At 36.3% G+C, this 12,276-nt stretch overlaps 1 protein-coding gene across 2 annotated transcripts in view; it reads left to right on the top strand.

Annotated features, from left to right (window-relative positions):
* Nucleotides 1-12,276, top strand: part of LOC145291922 (SKA complex subunit 1-like) — a 90,667-nt gene that overhangs the window by 35,257 nt on the left and 43,134 nt on the right. The window contains exon 7 of one of the 2 annotated variants that reach the window (XM_080137773.1): nt 2,049-2,109. The exons of the other annotated variant lie outside the window; for it this stretch is intronic. The gene's annotated coding sequence lies outside the window, so the exon portion shown is untranslated. Of the gene's footprint in view, nt 1-2,048; nt 2,110-12,276 lie in introns of those variants that run through there. 2 annotated transcript variants of the gene reach the window in all.

The raw sequence follows: 12,276 nt of genomic DNA, 5'->3' as shown, positions 1-12,276 counted from the left end.
AAGTGGAGCTAGCTGGTTCACCGTTCATGTACCATGCAGCACCTCTACGACCCTGACGGGTTACAGGACTAGTTACAGTAATATACTAGAGTAGCGAGATCCGTGGAAATTTCACGTGATTTTTCTTCATCTGATATATATTGCTGCCACACTGAAAATTGTTTTCATACTATGGACATCTGGTATGAACTCCCACCACCATATTATTGTGTCGGCTTTGTTCAAACAAAACATACTTTTTTTTTTTAAAAGGTAGTTTCAAAATATCTCTAATGGGATAATGGGAGTTTGTCTCTAAAACCCTTGTATGAGTTTGACATGTTAATTCTATAGATGTTCAGCGTGAATGCTGCCCCCACAATGTTATTGGACTATCTTTGGACGCAACAGATACAACACTTTGATCCTAGCTCGAAGATCAAGAAAATATTAGTTCTAGTTTTACGTTCACCATAGCAGTATCATCAGATAAAATTAAAAAAAATATTTTTTTTTATCGGGTGATACCATCTTTAAAAAAGGGGTGAAGGGTGATAACCTATAAACGTGAAAGTGTGTTAATGTCTTGTATCGATGAGATTTTGGATGTGGCATCCTCCCATCGACACACCTGCTGTTTTTGTTGATTTCTTAAAGTTAAGCAATACTGAACGTGTCAGTATCAGACGAGTGATCGTTCGCGAATACCAAACGTTATATGTGAAAGATAGCAACACCACTCTGCAAAAACTAACACCTTGATAACGACAAATAGTTTATCTGTTATATAACTGCAGATTGTTAACAGCATGATTGTTAACGAAAGTTAACGCGTATGCAGCGTTAATCTATACATTTATAAAAGTGAGAATGTGTGTGTGAGAGGACGCTTCTCAACCTACATACTCAACGGATTTTTGGTCTACAGACTTGAAATTTGGTACATAGGATATTCAGACATGTAGAAAGCTTTTTAATTGGTTTTTATCTGGAAAAAACGGCTGCTAATAGGTTAAAATTAGTACTTGGGGGGGAGGCATCAGATTTTTATCGGTTTGTCAACTGTTTCACAATTGCGCATTCATGGCAGTGAAACATGACCCCTTCTTTATGTTAAGAATAAGTAGGTTTGAAAACACTTTTTAAAGATCGTGTCAAGTTGAATGGCTATCATACTTGACTTACTGTCTTTAGGCTTTGGTTTCGATCACAGCTCGAGTACTTTTTTTTTTTTTACTTCAAAGAAATGAACTGTTTATAAAAAACATAATACTCGCATGCACATGTCTCAGTTTTTTGTATTAATTAAAATGAAATATTAATTAAAATGAAATATTAATTAAAATGAAATATTAAGTAAAATGAAATATTAATTAAAATGAAATATTAATTAAAATGAAATATTAAGTAAAATGAAATATTAATTAAAATGAAATATTAATTAAAATGAAATATTAATGCGTATTGTACGGCCGGCAACCGGCTAGTAAGTTAATAAATTGGTCAATAAAAAAAAAAAAAAAAAAAAAAAATGTTGAATAAGAACAGATTTTGTCATTTTTAATTAGGAACAGGATTCCAGTAATTTAATTTTCCAAACATTTCTGATTAAAAACAAAAAATTTCTTTTTAATGACATAAAAAAAAAAATCCCCTTCCAAACAAGGTCATCGTTAGTAACGATACAAAACATTTGTCTGTAACACAGTTTTTGCAACAAAGGCGGCAACTTTTTCAACATTAGAAGCAAATTATTTAAAAATGAGGAAGGAAAATTATTAAGATAGACAACAAAGCAAAAAGAAAAATGCATGAAAAAAACAATAATAAATAACAAATGAATGTTACCAAAGGCAAGATGGTATTCTTCTGTCTGTTTGGATTAATGTCACCATGACATTTATTTAATGGATTTCTATCTGTATTTTGTTTTAATTTTCGATTTTTGAGTGATTATCAAGACTCCAAAGATGACCACCTCATGTCATTTTAACTTAAGCATTCAGCACTACTTGTGAAACGCTTCAAAATGAGTCAAAATTAAAAAAATTTTCTTTTAAATTTTGCAGGTATGTAGGAAAGGAACCTATCTTGCCTTTGGTAACATTTTTGTTATATATTTGATTTTTTGAAACAATGAAATGACGGATTGGCAGAATTGGATAAAACTAATTTTTATTTTTAATTAAACTTTTACTTAATTTTTACTTCTATGTGATAATTCATCCTAATTTTTACTTAAAATACTTATTTTTGTATGATACGTAAGTATATTGGAAAATTTTTACTTGGAATTTTTTTTTTTTTTTTTAATTTAAAAAAAATTTTTTTTTATTTTTTTAAAAAATTAAAAAAAATTTTATCAATATGTTCAAATTGAAAATGGTGCATCCTTCCGGATGCTAAACATTCACCTGTTAACTCAAATATTCTCATCAAAAAATCTTTTTAAGATTCTTTAAGTGAAATTGTTTGAATCTCTCTTGCACTTGGTTCACTGGGTGTGTCCCCGTACTGTGAGAGTTCAAAAAAGTTCAAAACATGTAAAAAAAAAAAAAACTTTTGTTTTAATAAATGTTAAAAAGAAGTTTTTTTTATGTGTGTTCTTTTAAACCATAAAATTTATATTAAATACAATTGCAGGTAATTAAAAAAAAAAATTGTTTTTTTTTATCAAACAAAAAGAGAAGAACTACTAAATTAATAGATGTTCACTGTAAAATCTCATTAGAAAATTAATTTGCTGCCCGATCACAATAATTCTTGACATTAAATTTGATGTTGGTGGTTGGTAAATGTAAAGTGATCAAGCATAGTTTTTTGGGTTTTTTTTTTTTACATGCAGGTCACCACTTACCAAGGCCGGAAGCCACTCGGGGATAAGGGTTATTGCATGTACAGTAATCAATGGGATAGTATCGTAGTAATCGAGATTTGATAAAGTCTCTTACTAAAGGGGGCGATTCATCAGGAATTTGTTTATGTTGGACTTGTAGACATCCAAGTTGTAGTCAGGTGGGAAACAGGCAAACAGAAGAGAGTTCCACAGGTGTGCACTTCTAAGAAAAAAGTTTTGTTCATGGAATCTACATTTTGATTTAGGCACAGATAAAGAGTGGGGAGGAAAATTAATGACAGTAGTTTCAGCTAGACGGGTGTTTTTCGTGAAAGATTGGTGAGGGGGGACCAGAGATTGGAGCTTGGATAAGCACTTGCCATGGAAATAACGATAAAACAGACAGGCTCGCAATGTCTTTTCTGTGGGAGAGAGGTTGCAGGGAAGAGAAAAGGGCATCCCTCACTAAGCCACAAAGTCTATTTTGTACTCTGTCAAGGCAGGATAGGCTATTTTAGTAGCTCCTGCCCAGATGTGGCAGCAGTAATCCATCCTTGGATGTGCTTGGCTTTTATACAGATAGAGAATTGCATCAGTAGTGAGGTATCTTCTGGAGCGGTAGAAGGATCCCACCATTTTCCCAGCGACCTTGGCAACAGACTTGATGTACGTGTTCCATTTCAGATCAGGAGTGAAGGTCAAACCCAGAAGCTTGTGAAAACATGGAGCCTCCCCAAGACAAGAGCCATCCATTTCAATTGATGCCAGGTGTGGTTCAGAGCGTTGATGATGTAAAGATAGGAGCTTGGTTTTAGATTCATTAAAAGTAATCAGCCACCTCTTCCCCCACTGTACCACGCGCTCAAGATCAGAGGAAAGAGAATCAGAACTTTGTCATTTACAATCTTTGATGTATTGGCATGGATTTTTTTTTTTTTTTTTTACACGGTGGTCACCACTTATCAAGGCCCGGAATAGATGACAATGAATGATTTAAGTATATGTTTTGAGAAATTATTGATGTAGATCGGGAGAGAGTTGGGCCCAGGATGGACCCCTAAGGGACTTCAGCATTAATACTCTGGGCCTCTGATTTCTGCCCATCAACCACTACTCTTATGAGCCTATCAGAGAGAAATGATTTAATAATTGAGAAAACATTTCCAGTTATACTCTAGCTGGAAATCTTGTCAAGTAGGCCCTAATGCCATACCTTATCGAAGGCCTTTGATATGTCAAGAGCAATTGCCCTAGAAAGGAAGCCTTTGTCAAGAGATTCGCTAATCCTATGAGATATAACCGTTAGCACATCTGCTGTAGATCTAGCATAATGGAAACCATATTGCGTGTCACTAAGAACGTTATTTCTGCTGAAGTGGTTGACTATTTCTCTATTTAATATGGATTCCAGCAGCTTACTCATGACACACAGGAGACTTATTGGTCTATATTGAGAGGGAGATGACTTTTCACCTGAATTCTTAAATACAGGGCATACTGATGAGGTTTTCCAGGATGTTGGAAAGCACTTCTCCTTAAGGCAATGCTTAAACAGTTGTGTAAGTATGGGGGCAAGTTCTGGTCGAAGCTTTTTCAACACTATAATTGGAATGCTGTCAGGGCCAGTTGCTTTACTGGAATCAAGGTTCTTGATTAGTTTGGCAACCTCCCGCACAGATATTTGTATGTTGCATAACGTGTTGTCTGTTATAGGAGGAAATACCAGGAGTTGATGGTCATTGTCGCATAGGGTAGAATTAGCTGCAAAGTTCTTGGCAAATAGTTTGGCCTTGTCTGATGCTGCCGAGATGACTTCAGGTCCATTGATGATAGTTGGGATAGAACGCACACATCTGTTCAAGATCCTGTTTGCTATTTGCCAAAACTGGTGGGAACCAAGCCGCTGCTCAGCTACTTTAGATTTAACGGACTGAGCATATAGCTCTCTTGCATTTTTTATTACTCTTTTACAGTGGTTGCTGGCATTCCTGAAAGCAGCTTTAGTTTCAGTACATCTATTACGTTGGTAGCTATGGAAAAAGTGATTTCTGTGCGCAATGGCAGCAGCACATTCTGGGGAGAACCATGGCTGGCTTTTAGGTTTTTGTTGGAATTTTTTGGATGGTATGAATCGGTCTATGCCTACAATTAACCATTCAGTCAGGTCTGATACTATGGAGCACACATCTTTTTTAAACATGGAATGCAGGGGTAGATCAGATATAAATGTACGGAAGATATCCCAGTCTGCCATAGAGTATCGGTATACAGTATGGTGGAGAGGTATGTCTGAAGACTTATTACATTTAATTTTTATCTCAACTGATACAACGGAGTGGTCGGAGGATCCCAGAGGAGATAGAATGGAACATGAACATAGCTCAGGAGAAGTTGTGAGACAAAGGTCTAGAAGGCTTGCATACTGACCGGTAGTATCGAGCACACGCGTAGGTTCGTGAACAATCTGAGTGAGGTCATAGGCAATGGCAAAATCATGACAGAACCTTCCCTCATCATCTGTCTTATTTGAGTGGGCCAGCCTTTCTACATTATAGTCATTGAAGTCACCGCAAATGTGAATGTTAGCTGAAGGATGAGCAGACAGGATGAGGTCAATTTTCTCATATACTCTTAAGGATAGTAACCCTGCTCTTGTGGGGGCGATAGAGGGCAAATATAAATGTGATGGTGTGGGCAAGTGCAACCCGGAAGCACATATAAGGTAGATTAGGGTCTTCTTTGGAGATATCCCTACCACACGTAAAGCCATCTTTAATGTAGGCACATATTCCATGCCCGTGGTGATCTTGGGGGTCAGATTTCGATGTTAAGTTAGAGTATTCTGTAATTATGAACTCATCTACGGAAGTGGTCGGTCCTATGCTTGGTTTGCTTAGGAAGAATATGTCCAGTTTCGTCTCCTGTAATTGGGTTTCAACCTCTCTATCTTTTTTTTTGAAACGTAGACCCCTGATGTTGGAGAAGGAGATATGGTAGTAGGAGTATACACTGGAAGATGGGGTTCTAGGTTTGTTCATTTTTTTTTTTTTTTTTTTGAGCACATGATAAGGTAAAGCCATAACAATTACCCACTACCCATTGAGAGGCGCCACCAGAAACTACTGCATGGTCCAGAATCCATTCAGCAAATGGCAATACAGCAGCCCCAGTACTTAGTTGAGGGGGATCTCAAAAGCTTTCTTTTCATAGACTACTACACTGTGCTGTAGAGAAGGACACAACCTGTTAATCTTGACTGTTTAACAAGGAGGCACCAGGTACCATTTTCTGAGTTTTTAATATGACTCTGTGGGAGATTGAACCCCTGCTCAGCAAATTATAAACATGCCAAATGTACTCCATGCTAAATTGGCATTTTACCATTTGTGCATGTGAGAATACCATTTATTTGATTTGCTTGTGTTTTGCTTCTGTCAGCATTAAAAATCTTAACTTTGCAAAAACGCAGATTCATGTTAGACTATTTCAACCGAGACAAGACTTGGAGATTTTGAAATTTTTTTTTTTTTTAAATCTAACAGAAACATTGAATTTGTCTTTAGCTGAATGACTTTTTCATACTTATTTGAGTTATTTCCCTTTAATTTAAGTTTTTTTTTCTTCCTGAAAATTTAGCAAGGAAAGTAACTCTAAAAAAACAAATTGCATCAAAGCTTTGAAGGATTATTTATGATGTAGACTCGCGAGTTGTTTTAGTGAAGGTATTAATGCTTCAAATATTTGTTCATATTTATGATGTAAAATAAAGTTGCATATCTTTGGGTACAGTTTCATTTCATACCTAGGAGGGATTGGAATTTGTTAAAGATAAAAGATTATTGACTGACTACAAGTCTGGTTCTGAATGGACGTTTAAGATAACAAAGGGGAACAATTCTATACTTCCCAAATTACCAGATGTACAGCATCAGGGAAACAAAATTCTTCAGTGTAACAAAATTTTGCAAATTACTTTTATGAATTAATCATGAGAATTTAACGAAAAATAATAAATCTATAACATAAAAGCGAAAATGTATGTTTGTGTGTCTGCACTTTTTTGTATGTCCGGCAAAGGTTTTTTCCGGGGGAGGGGTACCATTTCTTACAATTTTTATATACTCCCTAGAGTCAATTTAAGAAAGGAGGTTGTCGCTATCTTTTATTTGAGCGACTTTTATGTTACAAAATTTGCGCTATTTCTTCCTCTCACCTGTTTGTTCATATTTTCGTATATAAAAGCAAAACTATAAAAGCGAAGGCGTGTTCTCGGCCTTTTGTGCCGGCACGTCCATTAAGCAATCAGCTTTGATAAATCTAGGGGAAACCCCTCATATCAGACGATTGCTATTCATTTGGACACTCCCCTTTTATGGGGAGCTGGTTTTCCCCAACATCTTGAGAAACAAACAAATATGCAGAAGGCGTAAAGCTTAATTAGCCCTGAGTGATTTCATTTCTCTATGGCATAATGTTTGACCTAGACGTTCGTTTAAGCACCTGTCTTTTTTAACCGTTTAATTTCAACCATTCGCACTTCCTCTGCCTTCTTAGCGTAGCGGTAACATGTCACGTTTTCTTTTCTGACTTTGCCTCAAGGCTTCGGGTTCAAACCTGCCTACCAAAACTTTTTTTCCTCCTCCCTTTACACACACACACACACACTGACAAACACCTGGGCAATGCCGGGCACCCCCACTAGTCTAATATATAAAAGGCAAAATGGGCGTGAACGCGTTTGTGTATGTCCACGAAAGGCTTTTTGCATCGGGGTTCTTGCGTCGGTTAGATTCCAGGAGAAGTTTCTTATACTTCCTGGATCGTAATATCTCAGAGTCGCAAACGGATATCATCTCTATCTTTTTTTGATTGAGTTCCAAAAAATTCTTTTGTTTCGAGTGTTTGTCTTTTTTGTATAAATAAAGCGAAACTAATCGTATAATCCTATGGGGTGCATCGTCTGTCGCCGGGAACAGAGTTGGGCTGCACCTTAAAGGTAACCCCACTCCCAACGGCTCGGGGTTGCATTTTTAAAAATAAAAATAAAATAAAAAAAAACTTGTCAAATAAAATTCAATAACTTTGCGTCTGGACCCTTCAAGTTTCCAATGGCTTTTAATCTTTTTCCAAACTTTTCAAAAGCTTGTGGGAGCCGTTAACACTCCCACTCGTGAATTAAAAGTCTTTAAATTGGCAAAGACTTATTCATAACTCCTTTTTGTGGTTTGATCGTCTAGTTTTTATCTTTGTCTTCATCTTTTCTTCGTCTAGTGGTTAGGACCTTGATATCTATGCCAGACGCTTGCTGGTTGGTGGAGCTCATTGCTTTTCTATCCGAACACGTAATTCGTGCATAACCCTTAGTTTATGTGGCAGTTCTTCTCTCATGATGGCTGATCAGTAACCCTACCACAAGGATCCTTCGGCTGGTCATCTGATGTTGGAAGTTGAGGAGAAAAAGAAGCACCCGTCTAGCAGAAACCACTATCAATAATTTCCCCCACGCTTTATCTGTGCCTAAACCTAAACGTAGATTCCATGAACAAAACTTCTTTCTTAGAACTGCACGCCTGTGGAATTATCTTCCGTTTTTCTGCTTTCCAGCTGACTACGATATGGTTGTCTTCAAGTCTAATGTAAACAAGTTCTTGATGAGCCGTTCCATATAAGTTAACAAATTTACCGAATTTCCATTATTAATGATTACTATATTGTCCAATTTCTATTGTACACTCTTTAACCCTTATCCTCGAGTAGCCTCTTGACCTTGATAAGTGGCGATGACTGTTAAAAAAAAAAAAAAAATGCAGGATTATAATGGCTTAAATTAATATTTTTCGGCCGTCAGATATCAGTGTCAATGAACTCTCCTCACAAATTAATTCTGGCCAAAAAACACGCCTTTTTATTATATCTATAACTTTTCGTTTGTGTCCCCTTTCTATTTGGGGCTTTGTCTTTCTTTCTGTCTCTATTTGTCTCTCTCTCCCTCTCTGTACCCTTTACCATCACTCGTGGGAAGGGTTTCCCAAAGACCATATTGAGATGGTAGGATAAGCAAATCAAACCCTCTTTCCAAAGTGATTTTACGGTCAATCCAATAATTAAAGCCACTCGACAGTTTACCTACTTTACTTTATTCTCTGGTGGTCCCTCAAATAAAACTCAAGTGGCAATTTTTTCAACAATCCGGCTTGTTGAGGAGGGGGGGAGGGATCATTTTGATTATCTGTTAAGAACACGGATTTCTTTTTTTTTTTTTTCATCATCATTATCATCACTTACATCCAACAATGTGAAATTTCCTGAACGCATGTCAAAAAAACCACCCAGAAAACCGATCGCTTCTTGACCCAACAGCAAACACTATTCGGCATTGCCCGGTGCTCCATCTGGTTACAATCGAACACAACCGCCAACTCCTGTCCTTTGCCTGAGTAATATCTGTTCTGTAATTGGTCGTTGGTCATTGTAAGGAAAACCTTCATACTGAGACAATTACTATTTATTTGGATACTGCCAGAGTGCCCCCCATTTTTGGAGAGCTACTTCCCCCCCCCCCACATTAAAAACGGCCTTCGTGGGAGGTTTAAAAGCAACACCATTTCTACAAATCATCTTGTTGATTTACTACGCTAAATTTGAACGCTTTACACTTCCGGTTGCATCATGGAGTAGGGGTAAGACGTCAGATTTTCTTTCACTTCTTTTCCGCCTTCGCATCACGGGTTTGAGCTTGCCTGCCTACTACCACTCCCCCCATCCACACCTACAAACACCAAGGCTAGTATTAAATAAAATACCCGAATATTTTAAGCTGAAAACTTCTCAAAAAAAAAAAAAAAAAAAAATGACGAGAATATTAACACAAAACAGGGGGCTTGTAAGTTGACAGGTTGATTTTTTTTTTTTTTTTTTTTTTTAATGTGTAGCTTGAAGTACTTAATTGAAAATAGTAACATATCCAAAAGTTACAAAAATTCTAATAGAACAACTAACAGTAAAAAAAAAAAAAAGTCTAAAGTCTCAAAAAGGAACATAAGCATGTCTCCTGTGTTCGCAATCTTCAATATTTTTCAACATTTATATTTTCGACATGACAAATAGTTTTTGTTTAAAATGGCATATTTAAAAAAAAATTGATCTGTCGACTATCTTAAGAATCAGCAAGGTTTAAGATTTGATGCAAATAATTTTTGCTTTGTAATTTATAAAGATAAAAAGATGGGGTAATTTATAGAATATGATAAAAAGATGGGGAAATTTATAGCGATAAAAAGATGGGGAAATCTTAATTTTGAAAACAAATCCCTGTTCACTTGCCTCCCCACGAGAACAGACTTAAAGACGTTTGTTTTTAATGTGAGGAAAGTCACTCTGGATTGGGACAAAAATTTAAATTGTCTCAGTCTAGAAACATTTTTCCTTACTGAAAACAGAAAAAAAACTGAAATGTAGCAACGCAACATGCTACACATTATGGCAATTGTGTAGAATTTTCAACATAAAAAGGAGTGTTTAAAAAAAAAAAAAAATTCAATAACTGTTACCAAAGCCAATAAAAATTACTTTCCTACTTAACTGCACAATTTTTTTTTTTTTTTGGTTTGAAAGCGTTTTCATTTAGATTTTGGTAAAATTATTAAATTGTGGCGTGACTTTATTGCAAGAAAACAAAATTCTGTGTAGCTATTTACAAATTTTTTTATTAAATATCATAACCCTAACACCCTCTGTTGTCCGAGGGCCAGGCTGCATCTGTCGCTATCCTGGTTCACGGAAGCATACTTGTGATGTACTCTTGGCCGTGTTCATCGTTCCCAGCTCACAGGACCATAGATGCAACCCAGCAGGGCTACATTCTTACTTGTCTAGTGGTGGACCCCTCAAGGGTGACCAGACTCTCACTGGTCACTGGAAAATATCTTTCTGCTGCTCAGGGCACACGAAATGTGCATGACCCTAAGTCCGTGTGGCAACATTGTCGATTTCGGCCGTCACTCTGGCTTCGTGCTGGATCCAGTCCATCTCTTTCATCATCTGGCTTCAGGGCATATCTGAAATAAACTGCATCTTCATTCAGGCCGGCAATCGAGAAAGAAAGAAAAACTCTGGTTCATTTTCGTAAAAACCCTTATTCATAAATCGTTCTACACTTGTTTAAAGTTGAGTTCTTTGATCTGAGCTTCATGATGCAGGTTGTATAACTTAAGCTCCTCTAATTAATTTCCCAGCTAAGAACAAGAGCTTTTCAACTTAGCTCTTATGCGGGGTGAGAGCGATGTGGACGCCTCGATGCTAGCCAATAAAAGGACTCTAACTCAAAAAAAAAACAGTCGTTTTTATCAAATCAGAAATTCCCCTTCCACCTTTCTGGAGTTATTCTTTCTTTTCTCTTAGAGCTTATCTCTACCAGACCTCAACCCCCACCTGCACTGACGTTTTTACTTATTACCAATTAAGCATGATTAGTCACCCCAGGTCGAACAATGCCTGGCGGTGACCCCTACTCTTGACTCCCATTCTTCATCTCGCTCAACAGAGATTTTAAAAACAACCTTTCCGTTGTTGATAGATGTATAACAGCCATGATAGAGGAACAATTCTCGTTTGTTTTTCTCTTAAAAACCCCACCCCGGCACTGATGTGATAAGCGATAACTATTTATTTCCCATTGAAATATTTTATTTCTTCTGGACATTTTTGCCTCTTCCTATCGCTACATAAGTACAAAATGGAAATTAAAACCGCTTAAGAACAACTATTATCTATCATCATATTTATTTATATTTTTTTTTCTCATTGAAATATTTACTATTTCTTCTCTGGTGGACAGGAATCTCATAAACATCTGTTTTTCTTTGACCAAGTGTCAGCATGGTCCCCCCCTAACCATACCTCATCCTCTCCCATCTTCTCTTCCTCTATTTGAAAAACAAGATCATCTGGTGTCGCCAGGGATCTCGTCATATATTATCACGAGGAATCTTTTAGAGTTAAAATCTGAGAAATACTTTGTATTGAAAGATACTTAAAATATCCATTGAATAATGAAGAACACGTTTTCTTATGTTTTGTTGATGTGAAATGGAAAACGAAACGAGGTACCAAACAAACATCGGACATCGTTCCGCCTTTTTCAGGTCATCACAAAGTTTAGCTTTTTACATCAACAAGACGCAAGCCCGAAAAACGTGTATACATAAATATTTAAAGTGTGTATTTCTCGATAGATATTACTTCAAAAAATTACTTCATGTAATAATATAAAAAAAAAAGTTTTAATGGCGATGCAGAATTTTGTTTTCTTACAATAAAATCACGTTGCGGTTTAGCAAATTTGCTGAAATTTTCATCGCAGCATTGTAAATCTGGATTTTATTTGATATGAAAATCTATTTAAAATGACCTTTTCGGTTGGTGAAATGTATTAGCTGTATTTTTTTTGTTGCAATATTTTT

Source organism: Euprymna scolopes, chromosome 13, assembly GCF_053919585.1.
Source record: "Euprymna scolopes isolate OS-2025 chromosome 13, ASM5391958v1, whole genome shotgun sequence".
NCBI lineage: Eukaryota > Metazoa > Mollusca > Cephalopoda > Sepiida > Sepiolidae > Euprymna > Euprymna scolopes.
This window is presented reverse-complemented; position numbering and strand designations above follow the sequence as displayed.